General features: G+C 38.0%; 1 pseudogene; it reads left to right on the forward strand.

Moving 5' to 3' along the window:
• The first annotated feature begins 17394 nt into the window (after window positions 1-17394).
• Window positions 17395-17835, forward strand: LOC122742982 (annotated as a pseudogene).
• Window positions 17836-18613: the final 778 nt, after the last annotated feature.

The following is an 18613-nucleotide window of genomic DNA, read 5'->3' on the forward strand; positions in this document are numbered from 1 at the left end:
ACATTTACAAAGCTGTTTACATAGCCCTATGAGATAGGTAGTATCAATATTACAATGCCCACTCTACAAAGAACAAACTGAAATTCAGAGAGTTTAAGTGAAGAGTTTCTAGTCACATAGCAGTGTTTGAGCCTTTTGAAATCAGGTTCTATGTATCCATTTCTATTGTTCTTTCTATCCTATGATGCTGCTATTTATAATTGGTTTTTATCACTATATTGGGTTCCTGAAATCAGTTGTTCTTACTGTATATAATTTGAAAATTAATTGCTTAAACGTGCATTTTTATCAATTTTTGTTGACAGCTTCATTAGTTCCATTTAGTCCTACTGGTCTTGTTTATGATTTGTTTTGCATGAGTGACCAAGGTGGTTATGGGAATTAAAAGCAAACTTGTCCTCTTGTCACATCCAGGTTCAATATTGTTCTGTAATGCTAAATTCAATGATCATCATCATGCTAATGCAGGCATATGATAATATTTGAAGGAAATTTTTGTTCATGGTACAGGCAAGAGATGATATTGAAAGATTCTGAGTGTCTTACTCCCTTAGAGTAGGAAAAAGGCATTTCAAAAGAGACTTAAAATGTAAGTGGCTTTTTTAACTACTTGCTAGGTGGCTGACTAGGACCTACTTCACACAAGAGTCAAATATATTACCTAAATCTAAAGGCTAATGAGTGGGTATGTTCTATATAAAAATTTGCATTAAACCTTATAATGAACAGAAAGAAGCACAGAACATCAGCATATTACTGGAGATATCCAGCAGAGAACAATGTGTTCATGTTTCCATAGGATATTAATGTTTTCAATTTTGGATGTGATGGTTTATTGAAGTTAGACAATGTCAGGGAACTGATGTGGAGAAACATGGTTCATGAAAAGTCTTTGTTTTCCTTTTGACTGTGTATAAGAGACAATACAGTGTAATGGATATGGAGCTGGCTAAGTACAGTGCCTAGCATATAGTAGACAATAAATGTTTATTGAATGATTATAATGTATAACCTATATCAGATTGCTAGCTGGCCTTGGGAGAGGAGAGGTAAGGGAGGGTGGGAGAAAAATTTGGAATTAAAAAAAAAATCTTTACATGTAATTGGAAAAATATTTAAAATAAATAAAATTAAAAAATAAATGTTTATTAATAGATGGATTTTCAGGTCCAGACTCTGACACACACTGGTTATGTAATTTTGAGAAAGTCACTTTACCTCTTAGTGGCCTACGCAAATTTATAAAACAATAAATTGCAGAAAATTGGGAGAGGGAGGGGCAACTCACTGATTAGTTTCCTTTACTACTGAAATCACAGGTTCAGACAAAAGTATTGGAGTACATAAAGAGCCTATGTGGTCAATTTGTCAGTGCTGAGACTGCCTATGGTCCTTATGTTCAGGTAATCACCATCTTTAAAAATGGGGGAGAGAGGGGGCGGCTAGGTGGCGCAGTGGATAAAGCACCGGCCCTGGATTCAGGAGTACCTGAGTTCAAATCAGGCCTCAGACACTTGACACTTACTAGCTGTGTGACCCTGGGCAAGTCACTTAACCCCTATTGCCCCGCAAAAAAAAAAAATGGGGGAGAGAAAGAAATCTAAAATTGTTCTTGCCACTGTTCAGCAGGTGCCTACAGGGCAAAAGAATAGGAGAAAAATTCAATGTTTTTATTGTAGAAGAAGTAGGACATCTGGCTAAAGACTGTTTTAAAAAGAAGCAGGATCAAGAAAGAAATATGAGCAAGAAGTAGGGTAGGACAAGTCTGGACATTCCTGGACAGGTCCAAACAAGGTGGTTAATGCTTCTTTCCTATCTAATATGTTTAAGGTATAAAATGTTTTTAATTTATGTTTAATGCTTTGTTAACTTGATTTTTTACTGCATTTATTTTTTGCAGAGACCTTAAATTTTCTATCTTTGGGTAGAATATTGTCAAGTGAATTGGAAATTGTTATTCAAATTTAAAAATTGATATTTATTGTGTGCTAGAAAATACAGTAATTGTTAAAATGTTTGATGAAGATCTTCAAATTGCATTGTGTATTTATGTTTTACTATCAAAGGAGGGAAATCATCTATGCCTTGATTATTGTTCTATGGCTAACACTCCAATTCTTCTAGTAAAGAAGCCAAAGTCTGATATTAAAAGTAAATTCATCTATTTGTTTTGTTCAGAATTTTAGAATGTTTATGTAATTGTTCTTCATCCTGTGATGCCTAACCCAGCCACTATTGTACCCTTGGCTACGTGCAAGATAGTACACATATTCTGGATCCTGTTTACCTTACTGATGTATCATCTTGTGAGTTTAAAATTATAAACTATTCTGTTTAACACCTAAAATGAGCATTTACTTTATTATCTGGATCCTGATTTAATATTGATGGACTTCATCTCACCTATACTGTTTGGACTTTATTCTTTCTTCACAATTCAACTACCGAATAAGAACCAGTACCTAACATCCCTGTTTCTGAGTCATCTGAGCCTAGTACATCTGCAAATGACAGTATGAAAGACTCTGTTCCTGAAGTAAATTGTGCTTAGTCTTCAAACCCTATTGTTACTGCTATGTTTAATTTTGCCAAAAGTCACGAGAACTTAGAATGATAATTTAATTGCTGTACTTGCAGATTTAAGAAATGTGTTCAGGTTGGCTTGAAGTTAAAACCTTCTACAGTAATGAATTACCAAGTTAATATTGCCTGTATAAAATTATTTAAACCATCATTTTACTTATCCTTGCTGTGTTTCTAGTTCTGTAATTGTGTACTAATATGGATTATTCTAGAAGTAGTTATTAAGTTTGAGTTTTTCTTAATTTTTAATTTTGTAATTGTATTTTATAAATTGTACCCATTCACATTATTTTGTATGCACTTTTGCACCTCGGTAGGGGATTGCCCCCTCTGGAATTTGTGCCGCCCATAGAGGACTTCCCTTTATGAACTGGACTGTAAACATTTTTCAGATTGTTAATGATCTAAGAGACAAATTTAAACATTTGTCTTTCCATCAAAGGAGGGATAATGTGAGTGAGAGTTCCCCCGACCATTTGAGATAAGTGATTTAACTATGGTAATAATCAGTATATAGTTTATAAGTTGTGATTTAAACTGCTTAGGTAATCTTTAATAGTTTAAGGAAATGATAATAGAGTAAATAAGACAGATATTAGAAGAGCTTGTGTAAACCACATAATTGAAACAATTAGTTTAATCCACTGTGGTTAGGTATCCACCAATCAGCTTAAAGGTTAAATACTAAAAATAGCGACTCCTGGGTGTGGCATTTAAAAATTTATGAGAGTGCCCTATGTCCCAAGTTTTAGGGAATTTAGCTGGGGTTTCTAATATATTGGTACTTATAAATGAGAGACTTTAGCATCAGTTTTGGGCATTAAGCATTTATTAAAGCATATTAAATATTAGTAAGGAGATAGCACGTGGCTCAGAAAGTTAAGAAAGGCAAACTAGTAAAAGTGCTTCTGTTCCCTCCAGCGTTCCCAGGCAAAGAAAGTGTGGAAATTTATTTTGATTTTTCTTATAATAAGGCTTATAATTGCCCTGATTCTGTCCTTCTATACCTTCATGATAGGGTCTTCTAAAGTTATTCTGATTCTGTTGGTAGTAAGGCCTGTAATTGCCTTGGTTGTTTCTTCTTTGGAAAAAATTTCTCTGATTATTTCTATTGCCCCTAAAAACGTCATTAAGGGTTTCAGTCATTACCTGTCTCAATTCATACCTTCTGGTTCTACACTCCCTCAACAAGTGTCCTTGCTTCTCATAATATTGATACACTTTAGGGGTCTTATACTGATTTTTAAATGTTTGACCTGAAAGTGCAGGTGCTAGGATGCTTCTGCTGTTAGGCTTTGCAGCATCCTGCATGAGGGGCTTCTGCTGACCTGCTTTTAAAGACTGGTCAAGGGGGCAGCTAGGTGGAGCAGTAGATAGAGAACTGGCCTTGGATTCAGGAGTACCTGAGTTCAAATCCAGCCTCAGACACCTGACACTTACTAGCTGTGTGACCCTGGGCAAGTCACTTAACCCCCATTGCCCCGCCAAAAAAAAAAAAAAAAAAAGACTGGTCAACATCTTTTTTCTAACTTCAGGTCATTTTTAGTAGAGGGAGCTCTGGCATCCCTCTTAATACATGATACACTATGGGTACAATTCTTTTTCTCTCTCCAGAGTTGTATAAGAAAATACCATGCTATAATATTAGTAATGGAAAGAAAAAAAATTACAATTGCTAGAGCTATTATTATGTTAGCATAATAAGGGTCAAAATTAGTCAAAATGTCCCCAGTAATATTAACCATGGGATCACTGGGGAAAATAGACTCACTCATCCCATCATTCCAAAAATTTTTTATAGTATGGATGAGGAAAAATCCCGTAAGGCCATAAGAAAAGACTGAGCTAGTCATTCTTTTAAAGTGAGACAATATGTTATACCAGAATACCCCAACGAAAAAAGGCAACAGGTAAAACAAATATTCAATCATGGTTCAGTATAAACGCTAAGGCTTTTCTCTGCTAGCAAAAAAACCCCGCCAAAACCCCAAACTATAAGGCTTAAGAGGCTTTCAAAAAAAATTAAGTGAAGCAGTGGGTGTAAAAAAATTCTTTAAAAAAAATTCCTAGTGGCCCTTTAATTTTTTTTATTAATTTTTTAAAAAAGATTTACCAGGTTAGTAGGTTAGTAACTCCTACCTGGCTCACCATTAAATATTATTAAAAAATAATTATTAATAACTATAACTAACCTGGGAAAATTATAATAACTGTACTTATGAACAATTATAAGTATATGAAAATGACAAGTTTAGAAAAATTATAATTGGGCCGTAAGTCCCTTTGTGGTCGCCATTCAAATGTAAAAATATTTTTACTGACTAGCCTAATTTTGGGGGGCTAATTTGATTGGGGTACTTAATGTGGGGACTTTTGACTATTTGGCTATCTGACTGCTGTTAATTTAATGTGGGCCGTTTATATGAAGTTCCACCACACTGCTCCACTCCCAAAATTGATAAGCAAAATATTAAGCCTCTTAACTAAATAATCAAAGCAGAGTTTATTTATGAGATACTATTTAATATTAAGAATACAGGAAAATAAAATGTACAACCTGACATCTTTACTGCAGTCTCTTTCCACTGCGACTCTTTCCCACCTGCTGTGCTTTGAACTTCTTGAATACAATAAGGGCCTTAGCCACCTCTCGCCTTAGGGTATTCAGGTCCTTTATTCTAACTCTGAGCCCCTTTCACTTTGTAAATCCCCTTGCTTCTAACTTTCCTCTCCTTACTGCCACCGCTGAACCCCTGTGTTTCTCTCACCGACCTTCTGTCTGTCTGCTCCGTCAGTATGCCCTTTGGCCTCTCTTTTCCCTGCTCCTAGTCCTTCTCGTCTTCTGCGTCCTTGTAGCCCCATCTCTAGTCTGCTGCACTCCAACCTCTCTAATTTCATCAGCCGCCTTTAGCCTTAGTCTAACTCCCAGGTCTATATATACCTTTTCTTCTCTCCACTCAAATCTCGGGGCTTCTTGCACCCACACAGACCAAGCTAATTCGCTAGCCAGAGCTGCGGCTGGGGGGGGGGGGCGTGCTTGAGCAGCTTGTGCCTCAGCACAGGCTATACCAGAGCCCAGGATTTCTCAGATACCTCCGCTCAGGGTGGAGGGAGCTGGGACTTTTTTTCCCCCCAGCTGTCTGAACTGGCATCTTATACAGCCCATGGGGCTTTTTGGCTCAGCTAAAGCAGAGGGGGAGGGGAAGAGACCCTGAGGGCCTAAGGCTTTCTAATCTCAGCCTAAAGGTAGGGTCCCCAAATCAAACTAAATTTCCACAAAAGCAAGTGTAAGCTACCTGCGGGTCCAGAGTAGAGGCAGCCCTTCCACACTGCTCAAAGCTAATTGCCTAGCAGATGGCAAAGGTAGGAATTAGTCTGTTTTCCCCCAAAAAACCCTATAAAAATGAGACCCTAAACTGAGAGCCTTCTGAATCTCCACTTTTCATTGCTTGTCTTTGTATTTCCTTTGCTATTTGCTCTTACACCTGTTGTGATTATCAAAAATTCATTGATGTCCCATTTCCTGCTGGCAATTGTGGTCTTTCCCAGTGAATTTCTTAAGAACTGTGCTTGTCTGCCCCATGTCATAATTTTGTATATTGTCAACTCAAGTACCAAATGTGGTCACAAAGAAGAGATGAAAAATGCAATTCTTCCTTCCCTTCTTGGTAGAGATGGGGGACTATGGGCAAAAGTTGCCTGCTGTGTTAGTGAGTTTAGCTGAACTGCTTTTTCCCCTCTTCCTCTTTTCTCCTTGGTTAAAAAAAAGTATAGCTTTCTAGTTAGGGGAGGGGAGGGGGATGTATTAAAAATGAAGGTGGTATGAGAACAAGAGATCAATACAAATTAAAATTTCTTTTAAAAAGTCAAATGAGCTCACTTCATGAACTTCACTCAGGCAGACCTTGGCCCTCTTTCTGTTCCTTTCATATCATTTCCCCATAACTTCTCAAATAAACTTTAGACATGTAACGATTGGAATGATGCCACCTGCTGGAGACTTACTGTAGAAAAGCTCTGCCATGAGGTGAAGGTCTCTGAGGGCGAGACCATGCATCTTTTCTGTGGCATCAGGAAGTAACATTTGCTTGTAGGAGGAAGAAGGGGAGCCTGGTGCTCTGACTCTCTCTCTCTCTCTCTCTCTTTCCTGTGGAGTCTGTCGGAGAGCAGAGCTAAGAATGCTCACTCCCTTTAATAGATAGCAATCTAGGCCTTTCCTTCTCTCTTTACTAAATTCTTATTCTCCATAATAAATGCTTAAAAGTCTAACTCTTGCTAAAGCTTATAATTTATTGGCAACCACTCATTAGATTTTAGATAGTTTAGCTAGAATTTTAGCCTTTACAAGATAGTGACCACGAAGGGATAGCTGAACCTCAGTCTTCTGATCTTCTGGTTGGGTAAGAAATTTCCCCTACCCTGTCCCTTTAAACTGCTAAGTACTGGCTGTTTTTTCCCTTTAAATTTTTTTCAAATGGACCTTTGAAACTCCATAATTACCCTGTTTTTTATTTTAGTCTGTTTAACCAGACAAATGGGAGAGAAGATCATGTTAATGCTTTGTTTTTGTAGATTTTCTATTTTTATTTTTGTTAGAAGAGCCAGCAAGGTGCTCACACAAAGGAATATAAATATCCCTCTCTCTCTCCTAACCATGCTTTTTCAGAGAAGCCTCTAATTCCTGCATCTTTTCCAAATTCTAACACTAATTGTTGCTCTAATTTTGTGTGCCTGGAGGCGATGACCCCACCTCTAGAAGCTTTTAATCCCCTAGCAGTGGGGGAAGGGGAAACCAGGCTAGCCTGAGTTCAAAATCAAGTCTGATTCAAATTGCCCTGGTCCCTCCCCTCCTCTCCAGACCCCACCTTCTACCCCTCCCTTGGTCAAGCCCCTTGATTCCCCTGTTGAGGAAGTCCAGAGATCTAATGCACAAGCGCAACTTTCTCTACCTGCATTTGCAGCTTCAGGCTCAGCCCTTCCCCAGCCTGGCTGTGCTTCTGACTCAACCTTAGAAAGCCCTTTAAATTCCAGATATGCTCCTTTTGTTTATAATTTTGCTAATCTGCTTTTGTTTTTAATTGGAACCTTATAAAGCATTTGTACTATGAAAGGACTGACAGACAATATAGAGGGGTTAAAGAAGACAAACAAGCTGAATAAAAATGACAATCATCAACATAGTCCAAGACTCCGCTTCTTTTGCCATGGAAGGGTATATATTTTACAGAAATGTAGAAGTAACCAGCAAGGTATTGATATGAGTATTGGGGATTTTAGATACTGGAATCAAAAGTGTTCTAAATTCACTCAGAGTAATAGTATCAGTTCAGAGGTTACATAGGATTTCTGTGCTATTACATATACATTTTGAAATTAATGGTATGGGTCTATTTTCATGCTTTTGAGATTATGCTTTATACTTAGTTTTTTTTAAAGAATATTTGTAAAAGCTTTTTATAGTCATGTGATCAATTTTATATTTTATAATACTCTTATTAATATTAAGTTCATATTCATTTAGATTTCCTTAGTTTGAATTTCATTGTCTTTTATTGTTCCATGTGTATTTTCTTCCATTCATTCATCTATCTCTAATTTTGAAACATTGCAAGATGGTTTTGATTTCATAATAATACAATGTGACTTCTAGGAGTATTGTGCTCCCATATTCTGAGTTGTTTGTTTTTGTTATTTTTTCTCTCAAATGATTATTTGATTAAACTCTATAAAGCATTTCCCTGGCAAATTGGTTGCCATGGCAAGTGTAAATTGATTCTAGAAATATTATTTTTGATAAGCATATTCCAAAAAAAAAAGAGGGAACATTTGTAAAAGTTTTCTTTTTCAAAAAAAAAAGTTTTCTTTGATATTGTGTTTTGCTTTAACTTGTATTAAATATGTTCTGATTTTTCACAAAAGGAATTGTATACTTAGTAAAAAAGAAAGGCATTATTTGACATTGTTGCATAATTATATGTTATATTCTTAGTCAAGATGTATTCACATTTTTGTGATCATTTATTATCCTCAATTTTTAAATCCATATGAGACTTGGACTATGGGAATTTATCATTTAAGACTTAATTGCCTTTATTCTGGGTTATCAGATGCCAGTTGGCCAAGATGCCATCTAATCAGAAGAGAATACATGCAAGAGCACGATATTGAACTGTCACATGAGGGGAGACATGCATGAAGTCAAGGTATGGCCAAGGGAACCGCTTTTGACAAATGTTGAGGTTGGATTCTCTTGGTTTTAATTTTTTATTTTCCCCATAATATTGTAACAGATGGCTGGAATGTATTCATCCCACCCATCTCATTCTACACCTGGCTTCTAATGCCCCCTCCTATATGCCTGATGCATGACATCTCAATCACATGCACCTGATTAAGTCTGACTGAGTTTCCTCCAATATGTTCGGTGGCATGGACATATATTCCATCCACCTATTTTAAGCCTGGCATAACTGCATGGGCAGTATATATTGCTCAAGTGTGGGGAATGTTCATATCCCATCAATTTCTCAGTTCTTTTAGGTAACCCCCATAATTATCTCAAGATGTCACTCGATAAATACAGTGTTGGATTTGGCCTTGACATCTGTTACCAATTATATTAGATTTTAAATTTCTCATAATGGCATGAGGACAATTAGGCAGATGATGCAAAAGTGATGAAACAAAGATAAAAATTAGATTTTTAAAAATTAATATCACATGCAATTATCTTCTGAATTTACCCTCCACAAGGTGGAACTATAGTAATATTAAGTTTTAGAGAATGTTTCAATTTTTGTTTTATTATGTTTCATGTGTAACAACTAAGATTCTGAATTCCCTTAGACACGTTTTTGAGAACTTTCATTGTTTGATTTAATTATTGACAAAGCTATTTTAAAGTTGTGTTAAGCTCAATTTTGTAGGAAATTTTCCTGGCTGATTACCAGCATCCACACATCAACCCCTGAAAAGATTTCCATTCCATGACTACACCCAGAGGACATCTGAGAAAAGCCTTTCAGAGACTTTAAATGAACAGTTTTGTTGTTGTTGTTGTTGTTGTTGTTTTTTCTTTTCTCTTTCTGTTATAATATACACCATTTGTAACATGTACCCTCTGCAGAGGCCCTCCCTTTGCAAGACCAAGGTCAAAGTGCTGGTTCATGAGGACAAAATACAGCCCCTCTGGACAAAACTTTCCTCTCTCCCTTTTCTATATTGCTATTAACATATTGTTAGTTAGCATAGGTTATTATATTCTGTTATTTTTGACTGTTTCATCAAGGAAATTCCGTTTCTCGAAGGACCAAAGCAGGGACTGTAATGATTGGAATGATGCCACCTGCTGGAGACTTACTGTAGAAAGCTCTGCCATGAGGTGAAGGTCTCTGAGGGCAAGACCATGCATCTTTTCTGCGGTCGTCAGGAAGTGACATTTGCTTGTAGGAGGAAGAAGAGGGAGCTTGGTGCTCTGACTCTCTCTCTTTCCTGTGGAGTCTGTCAGAGAGCAGAGTTAAGAATGCTCACTCCACTTTAATAGATAGCATCTAGGCCTTTCCTTCTGTCTTACCAAATTCTTATTCTCCTTTATAAATACTCAGAAGTCTAACTCTTAGCTAAAGCTTATAATTTATTTGGTGACCACTCATTAGATTTTAGATAGTTTAGCTAGAATTTTAGCCTTACAGACACTTGGTGCAGAAGATACATCATCTATTGGGTGTTTATTTTTTACATTTAGAACTAGATGCCTTAGGAAGCATAGCAAAGTCAGAAACAGAATTCTCTTGTGGTTTGGAGGAGAGATGGAAAGCAAGCAGAAATTTTTAACTTGTTTATATGATTATGCTTTTAGAATCCTTCTTGTTATGGGAAGTCCAAAAATTCTGTGATGCTGCATCCTGTGGGAAAATGATGAAGAGTTGGTTATTTGATGTAATTACAGAATGCCTTAGGAGGTACTTGAAACACTAGTGAGAAAATGGAATGCTTGATATAACTTTGGCCCATGATAAATTTATTAGGAGAGAGAGACTGAGTGACTCAGCAAATAATGGTATTACTTAATGCTTATCATAGTGCTGGGCACATAGTAAGCATTTAATAAATGCTTATTAATGTTGATGTTGAGAGTGAAGAGGGGATTCAGTAAAGCTACAGGGTAGTGGTAAAACAAGAAATGTAGCTGATAAAAATCCTTATTCTTCCAACTCTCAAAATTACACGTTTAGGAAATTAAGAAGTGGGTAACAGGAATTGAACATATGACTAACCCTCTAAACTGACCTTACAATTTCTTTTAATCCCTGACCATTTTACTCATCTATTCACTGACCTGAATCTCCAAACTTACTTGGCCCATTCCATATCCTCACTCTAATATTCAACCTCTTCCATACTCTTACCCTAATCTCACAGTTACTGTTTAGTCACTTTTAGTTGTGTCACAATCTTTGTGACCCCATTTGGGGGTTTTGTGGGCAATACTGGAGTGGTTTGGCATTTCCTTCTCCAGCTCACTTGACAGATAATGAAACTGATGCAAACTGGGTTAAGTGACTTGCCAAGGCACATAGCTAATTAGTGTTGGGCCAGATTTGAACTTAGGGAGATGAGTCTTTCTGATTCCAGGCCTGGTCCTCTATCCCCTATACCACCTTGTTACACCTTCTCCAGTCTCATCCATATTGGCTTTTGGAAGAAGATGAAAAAAGAGAAAAGGAAAGTATAGGCCAAAGAAGGTAGACAAAGGAGAAGAAAGGAGCAATAAAGTTGATTTTATAGAAAGATGGCAGAATTAATATCACTATACACAGAAAGATGATCTTAATCACCCTCTCTACTTTAAGCACTTGTTTTGTAGGTATCAGACTCACAGCTCTAAAGTCCAGTAGAGATCTCCTACCCTGACCACATCCATCTTCCAGTTACACAGCTTGGATCCCAGTTCACACGACGCTCTATGGTTCCTAAAGGGATATGACATCATAGGTATGTTGAGGCATAGCCTCAAGGTTAAGTGTCACAGACCTGCAGAACAACATGATCTCCCTTAGATTTAGAAAATCAGCACATGTAATTTGAAGAGACAAACAAGACTCCAATGATTTTAAACAGTCCTAATATGACATGTTATTCACCATATATTCTATGCCATAGTAAGAGGAAGTATCATTCAGCATTCTTCCCTGTCAAAGAATTTTACCAGCAATAGAGAGAAATTAAAGAGAAAATGGAAGATAAGCAGGACTTACCATATTTGATCATATCAACTGCAACGATTGGAATGACGCCACCTGCTGGAGACGTACTGTAGAAAAGCTCCGCCATGAAGTGAAGGTCTTTGAGGGCAAGACCAGGAGTCTTTTCTTTGGCGTTAGGAAGTGACATTTGCTGGTGGGAGGAAGAAGGGGGGAGCCTGGCGCTCTGACTGGGGCTTTTTCCTGAGGACTCCAGTGAAGAAGGGAGCTAGAAATACGCTCTCCCTTTAATAGATAGATGAATGTAGGCCTTTCTCTCTCTCTTTACCAAATTCTTATTCTCCTTAATAAATGCTTTTAAGCCTAACTCTTGCTAAAGCTTATAATTCATTGGCGACCACTCATTAGATATTTTAGACAGAATAGCTAGATTTTTTTTTTTTTGCAGGCAATGGGGGTTAAGTGACTTGCCCAGGGTCACATAGATAGTAAGTGTCAAGTGTCTGAGGCTGGATTTGAACTCAGGTACTCCTGAATTCAGGGCTGGTGCTTTAACCACTGCACCATCTAGCTGCCCCCCAGAATAGCTAGAATTTTAGCCCTTAACACAACAATGTTTTCTCATTGAGTCCGAGTTCTGTACAAATAGTCTTAAATTTAGTCTGCTTCTTCCCTAGCTTTTTTCTTCTTTGTTCTACTCAAAGTGAGGTGGACATGTGTCTGAGCTTCTCGGTCATTTGTGACAATATAGAATGGAGGACAGCTGGATGAATGGGAAGGAATCTTGAAGCCTTGAACTGGGTGCTCGAGAAGACAACTTTAGGATGGGAACCATCATGTGACACTGTGTAGTATTAATAGTCACTTGGAAAGTAAGGAAGGAATCCCTCCATGTTACTGGAAACAAATGCATGCAGGATACTAAGGTTTGCCTAATCTTTCATTATTATAGATTGAATGTGAAAATTTCCACAGAGATCCTACTGTTTGGTTTTTCCCCCCTCCTCATCCATTAATAGGAAATTACTTCATTACATTAGTGGCAAAATTAGAGACATAAGACTGCTTAGGGACTGTCTTATCCAAGTGTGTAATATCAGGGGAAGAATAATAAGGACTTCTTTCTATCATTGAGTTGGGAAGGCTATGGGGAACCCTGGAAAGTCATAATCACTAGAGGGCCCACCAACTTGGAAATATATGCATAGTGTTAAGGATAGCATCAATATAAATAGGTGGATTCATGTTGGGGTTTATGTTTTTGTTCCTGTTCATACTTTTCTTCTGCTATGACCCTACTGATCAATCACAAAAATTTCTTGTCCTTATTATGTCCCAACCACTGTGATAACTACACACCTATGGCAAAAATACACACAAAAAATGCCTGGCTTCAAAGAGCTCATGGACTAATGGGAAGACAACCTATTAATAAATATGTACAGACAAGATACATATGGAATTGGAAGAAGGAAGGTAACAATGGAGGGGAATAGACAAGGAGCTGGGGGGACCAGAAAGACTCCATGCAGGAGATGGCATTTGAGCTGAAATTTGAAGGACACCAAGAGTGTCAAATGGCAAAGGTGAGGAGGGAGACCATTTTAAGCATGGGGCAGTACTAAGGCACAAAGATGGGTGATGGAGTGGTGTGTGCAAAGAACAGCAATTAGGGTCTGAAACTGCCTGAAAATATAGGAAAGGTTCAGGTTGTGAAGAATCTTAGATGCTAAACAAAGGATATAACATTTGTTTCTGGATGTAATAGGAAACCTCTGAACTTTACTGGGTGGAGGGGTGACCTAAGCTTTAGCAACAACATTATGTTGGATATATGGAAGAAGTACTGTTGTGGGGAGAGACTTGAGGCAGGAAGACCAATACGAAAGCTATTAGAAATAGTCCAGGATTCTAGGTACAAGTGAACAAGAGCATAGACTATATGAGTAGAGAGAAAGGGAGATATATTGCAATAACAAAAATGAAAGTATTTCAAAACAGATTTCATGTGTAGGATCATTGAGAGTAAGGAGTCCAGAATGATATTGGGATTATAAACCTGCCAGTCTTGGAGAATGATGAGGTATTTGACAGTAATAGGAAAGTTAGGAAGAAGGGAAGATTTTGTGGGAAATGAAATGAGTCCAGTTAGAGATTTACTGGGTATAAAATGTATATGGAACATCATATTCAAGATGTCTAATAGGCTGTTGGAGATATGAGACTGGAAACCAGGGGCATGGACAAATAGACCTGAGAATCATCTATTTAGAAATCATAATTGAATCCAATGGAAGCTGACTAGATCACCAGGTGAAATATTGTAGAGTGAGAAGAGAAGGATCACCAAGAGAGTCTTCATGGATAGCCATGGTTAGCAGACATGACCTGGAAAAAGATAACAGGAAAGGGCTATTGATAACAAGTTGTAAGGTAGGTAGGAGGAGAACTAGGAGAGAGCAATGCCATGAAAACCTAGAGAGGAGAAAATGTCCAGAAGCAGGTGATCAAATGTGTCAAAGACTACAGAGATATCACAAAGGATGAGGATTGATTAAATTTGATTGGATTTGATAAATGATAAACTATTTGAACAACTCTGAAGAGGACAGTTTTATTTGAATAATGAAGTCAGAAGCCAAGCTACAGAGATTTAGAAGAGAGTGAGAGGAGAGGAAAGGGAACATCTGACAAAGATATCCTTTTAGTTTAGCCAAGATGGGGAAGAACAATATAGGAAGATAGGTTTTTCCCCAAGCTCTGCCTCTTCAAATTCTATATGCCACTTCTCTAGAAGCCTGCTTGAATTACCCTTCCACCAATTAGAGTTGTTACTCTTTCCTCTGTGAGGGCCAAAATTTGATATATGGAGCATTATTGGGTGACTACCTTAATATTGGGGTCCCAGAAATATGAGGGAACTTTAGGTTTACCCTCCCCTCTGAACTGCCCTTTTTAAGATATTCTTCTCCCAGGCCAATAAGAAGGGAGCCTTTAAGCTTTAGTTCACAAAAGATCAGATTTTATTACTTGGGAATTAATTAGACACAAGGTGAAACCAATAAAAATCAAAGATAAGGAAATAGGAAAATAGAAAATACAGATAAACCTTCTGAACTCTAAGCTTAACCTATTCAATACCCAGACCGTTTCCAATTAAGCTAGTTCAAAGGAATTTAGGGTTTTCCATAATTAACTCACTGAACCTGAAAGTCTACAGTTGGTCGCACCACCGGAACAACAGCCACCAGAGACAGCTAACAGGCACCACCACCACAAGTGCCAAGCATGGGAAAAAAAATGAGTCCCGGAAGCAGCCTAGCATTCTGGAAGCAGCCTAGCGTCCCAAAGCACTCTCTGGTCCCTTCAGGTGGTGTTCAATCTTTCCTTCCCCCAAAGGGGAGGCCCTTCAAAAGCTGCCTATGGAGGGTTCTCTAATTTTTTACCACACCTCTAAACTCCCAGAACCCTATTTTTTTCCTTTTTTTGAACATTTTTACTTTCTGCTTGCTTTATAGTTATTTGGATATATAGCTTAACTTTATTCCTAGAGGATTATCTCCAAAAAGAATGTCTTCTTTTTATCCCCCATAGTGTTTAATACAGCAGAAAGACCTAAAAAAATGTTGATTAAATGTAAGAATGGATTTACCTTGTGTTAAAAGTGAAGGTTTTTGGTAGCCTGTCTCTCTGCTCTGTACCCATGAGGATTTGGCTCCCTTCCTACTATATTGAAACGATCTCAGGAAGACCAATTTTACGTCCTTGTCAATAGTTTCCTTGATTTGAGGCAATTCAGACACAGGAATACACACAGCCAAGGATATCTATATTCTTTTTTTTTTTTCATTGCTCATCACCTCTCATGGAAGGAAAGAAGGGTTGGCTAAAGAGGCATAGACTACATTTTCAATAAATTGTTGATCCCAGCTTTCTTCCCATGATAAGAATTGTGTGCAACAAATATGACATAATCATTCTTATGTACAGAAAGATGAAAGTCATTTGTTCCATGATCTGTGAATTCACAGAGGTCTGAACTGAATATAAAGGGACGATATCTCTAAAGCATTTATATTTTGTTCTTTGTGGGGCAGACAGGGTGGGGTGTCTTATGTCTGGGGCCAGATTTGAGCTTGGGGCCTCCTGGGTCCAGGGCTGGTGCATTGTCCACTGTGCCACCTAACTAACTCATGATGACATCTTTAAAATAGGGTTCAGGTGTAGGAGGAATAGACTAGGGGAGGGGTAAGAGGAGAGGTGGACTGGGGAGAGGTAGTTCACATGAAGGAAATAAGAAAAAAGCTTATTGAGGGGAGGGGAAGAGGGGGAAGGAGTTGGGGAGTGAGTGAACCTTAATATCATCAGAATTGGCTCAAAGAAGGACTAGCATACATACTCAAGTAGGTATAGTAATATATTTTTGCCCTGAGGGAGGGGAGGGAGATAAGGGGGGGGGAGGGGAAGGAGGGAAGGGCAGATGGGGGAGAGAGCAGTAAAAAGCAAAACACTTTTGAGGAAGGTGAAGATGTTATGCATTACTGCACATGATTGACATATTGAATTGCTTGATTTCAGAGGGAGGGTTGAGGAGGGAGGGAGGAAGAAAAATTTAGAACACAGAATTAGCTCAAAGACCTTAATCTCATCAGAGTGGGCCCATGAGGGAATAACCTTCACAACCAAGTGGGAGAGAGTAATCTATTTAACCCTACGGAAAGTAGAGGGAAGAGGATAAGGAAGGAAGGGTGAAGCAAAGGGAGTACAGAGCAGGGGAAGGAATAGTCTGAGAAGTAAACACTTTTGAGGAGGAATAGGTAAAAGAAAGATAGAAAATAGAGTAAATATCATGGAAAGAGAATAGGATGGAGGGAATAGTTATGATCATTATAATAGCAAAACTATGGTACCTACTTTGCTGGGCTATTATGAAGAAAATTTTCTGTCAAGTTTAAGGTACTATATACATGTTATGATGAATATGATATTATCAGAAAAACCTGGAAAGACCTACATGAACTGAAGCAGAATGAAATGACTGTATACAAATAACAGCAATAGTGTAAGATGATCTCCTGGGAAGCATGGGTTATTTTCAGCAGGCAATGATCTAATATAACCCTGAAGGAGTTATGAAAAATTGTAACCCATCTACAGAGAAAGACTGATAGTATCTGAAAACAGATGGAAATACATTAAAAAAATTCCCCTTTGACAATTTCTCATTCTGAAGTTTTGGGGTTTTTTGATTGTTTTCTCTCACAACCTAGCTAATGTGGGAATGACTATTCGTGTATAACTTATTTTGAAATGCTGATTCTAGTAGGTGGGGGTGGGAATGGAGGAGGAAGAGAAGTTGGAACACAAAGTTTTAAAAAAAATGATGTTAAAATTGTTTTTTGCATATATTTTGGAAAATAAAAATTCTTTCATATACATAAAAAATGTCTGACTAGGGAAAGAAACATTAAATTATTATTTAACAGTTCCACTGCCCCTTTCTTGCCTTGGTGCCAAGCCGGTGAGGAGCTCCAGTCTTCGGCTTCTGTTGCGCCGCCACTACCTCCACTGCCAAACCCGCTCAGAGTCTGTGCCGCCCCCCAACAGCATGCTGTCCAAGGGGCCGCTCCAGTCCGTCCAGGTCTTTGGGCGAAAGAAAACTGCCACCACTGTGGCCCACCTGCAAGAGAGGCAATGGGCTGATCAAGGTAAACGGGACACTCACTGAGAAGATTGAGCCTCGAACCCTGCAGTACAAGCTGTTGGAACCTGTCCTCCTACTGGGCAAGGAACGGTTTGCTGGCGTAGATATCCGGGTCCAAGTTAAAGGAGGAGGCCATGTCGCTCAGATTTAGCTATCCGGCAGTCCATCTACAAAGCTCTGGTGGCCTATTATCAGAAATATGTGGACGAGGCTTCCAAGAAGGAAATCAAAGACATCCTTATCCAGTATGACCGAACTCTGCTGGTGGCTGACCTTCGTCGCTGCGAGTCCAAGAAGTTTGGTGGACCTGGAGCCCGGGCTCGCTACCAGAAATCCTACCGATAAGGCAACTGCTAGGATTGTGGGTCTTTTTGCAATAAATTTGGTACATAACCTTTAAGAAAATTATTATTTAATGGGGATGGAGTAAAAGAGATAATTTTTAAAACTTTATTTGTTTCATAGCACCTTCACTTTTGAGCATCTCTCTCTTTTCTCCAACCATCAAGACATCCTTTGAAAGAAAAAAAAAAGAAATTAAAAGCAGTCTAATAAAATGAATCAGCTCCTCAACTGAGTCTGATAGTATATGCAATATACCACGAACATAGATGCCCAGTACTTCAAGGTATGGAAGGAGGTACCTTTCAAAACTCTTCTTGAGGATCAGGCTTCACCTACAAAATTAAAAAATAGTTCTATTTTATTTAAATTATTGAAAGCCATCGTAATGTAATGCTTTCTGGCTCTATTTTTTCACTGCGATTATTTATATGTCTTCCAATGCTTTACAAACTTCTTTATATTTGTCATTTCTTACAGCACAGTAATAATCACATTATATTCATGTAATTTATTTTTTCTCCAATCAATGGGCAGCTACTTTGTTCCAGTTCTTTGCTACTGCAAAAAAATTGTTGTTGTAAGTTCTCTCTCTTTTCTGTGTGTGTGGATGTGTGTGTGTGTGTGTGTGTGTGTGTGTAGAATATTTCTTCTTATCATTGCATAATTTGGCTATATACCTATAAATGGATCACCTAGGTCAAAGGATATGAACATTTAGTCACTTTCCTTACAAATTCTAAATTGCTTTCTATAATAACGAACTAACTCAATATATCTA

The sequence above is a fragment of the Dromiciops gliroides genome, chromosome 2 (genome assembly GCF_019393635.1).
Source record: "Dromiciops gliroides isolate mDroGli1 chromosome 2, mDroGli1.pri, whole genome shotgun sequence".
NCBI classification, from domain to species: Eukaryota; Metazoa; Chordata; class Mammalia; order Microbiotheria; family Microbiotheriidae; genus Dromiciops; species Dromiciops gliroides.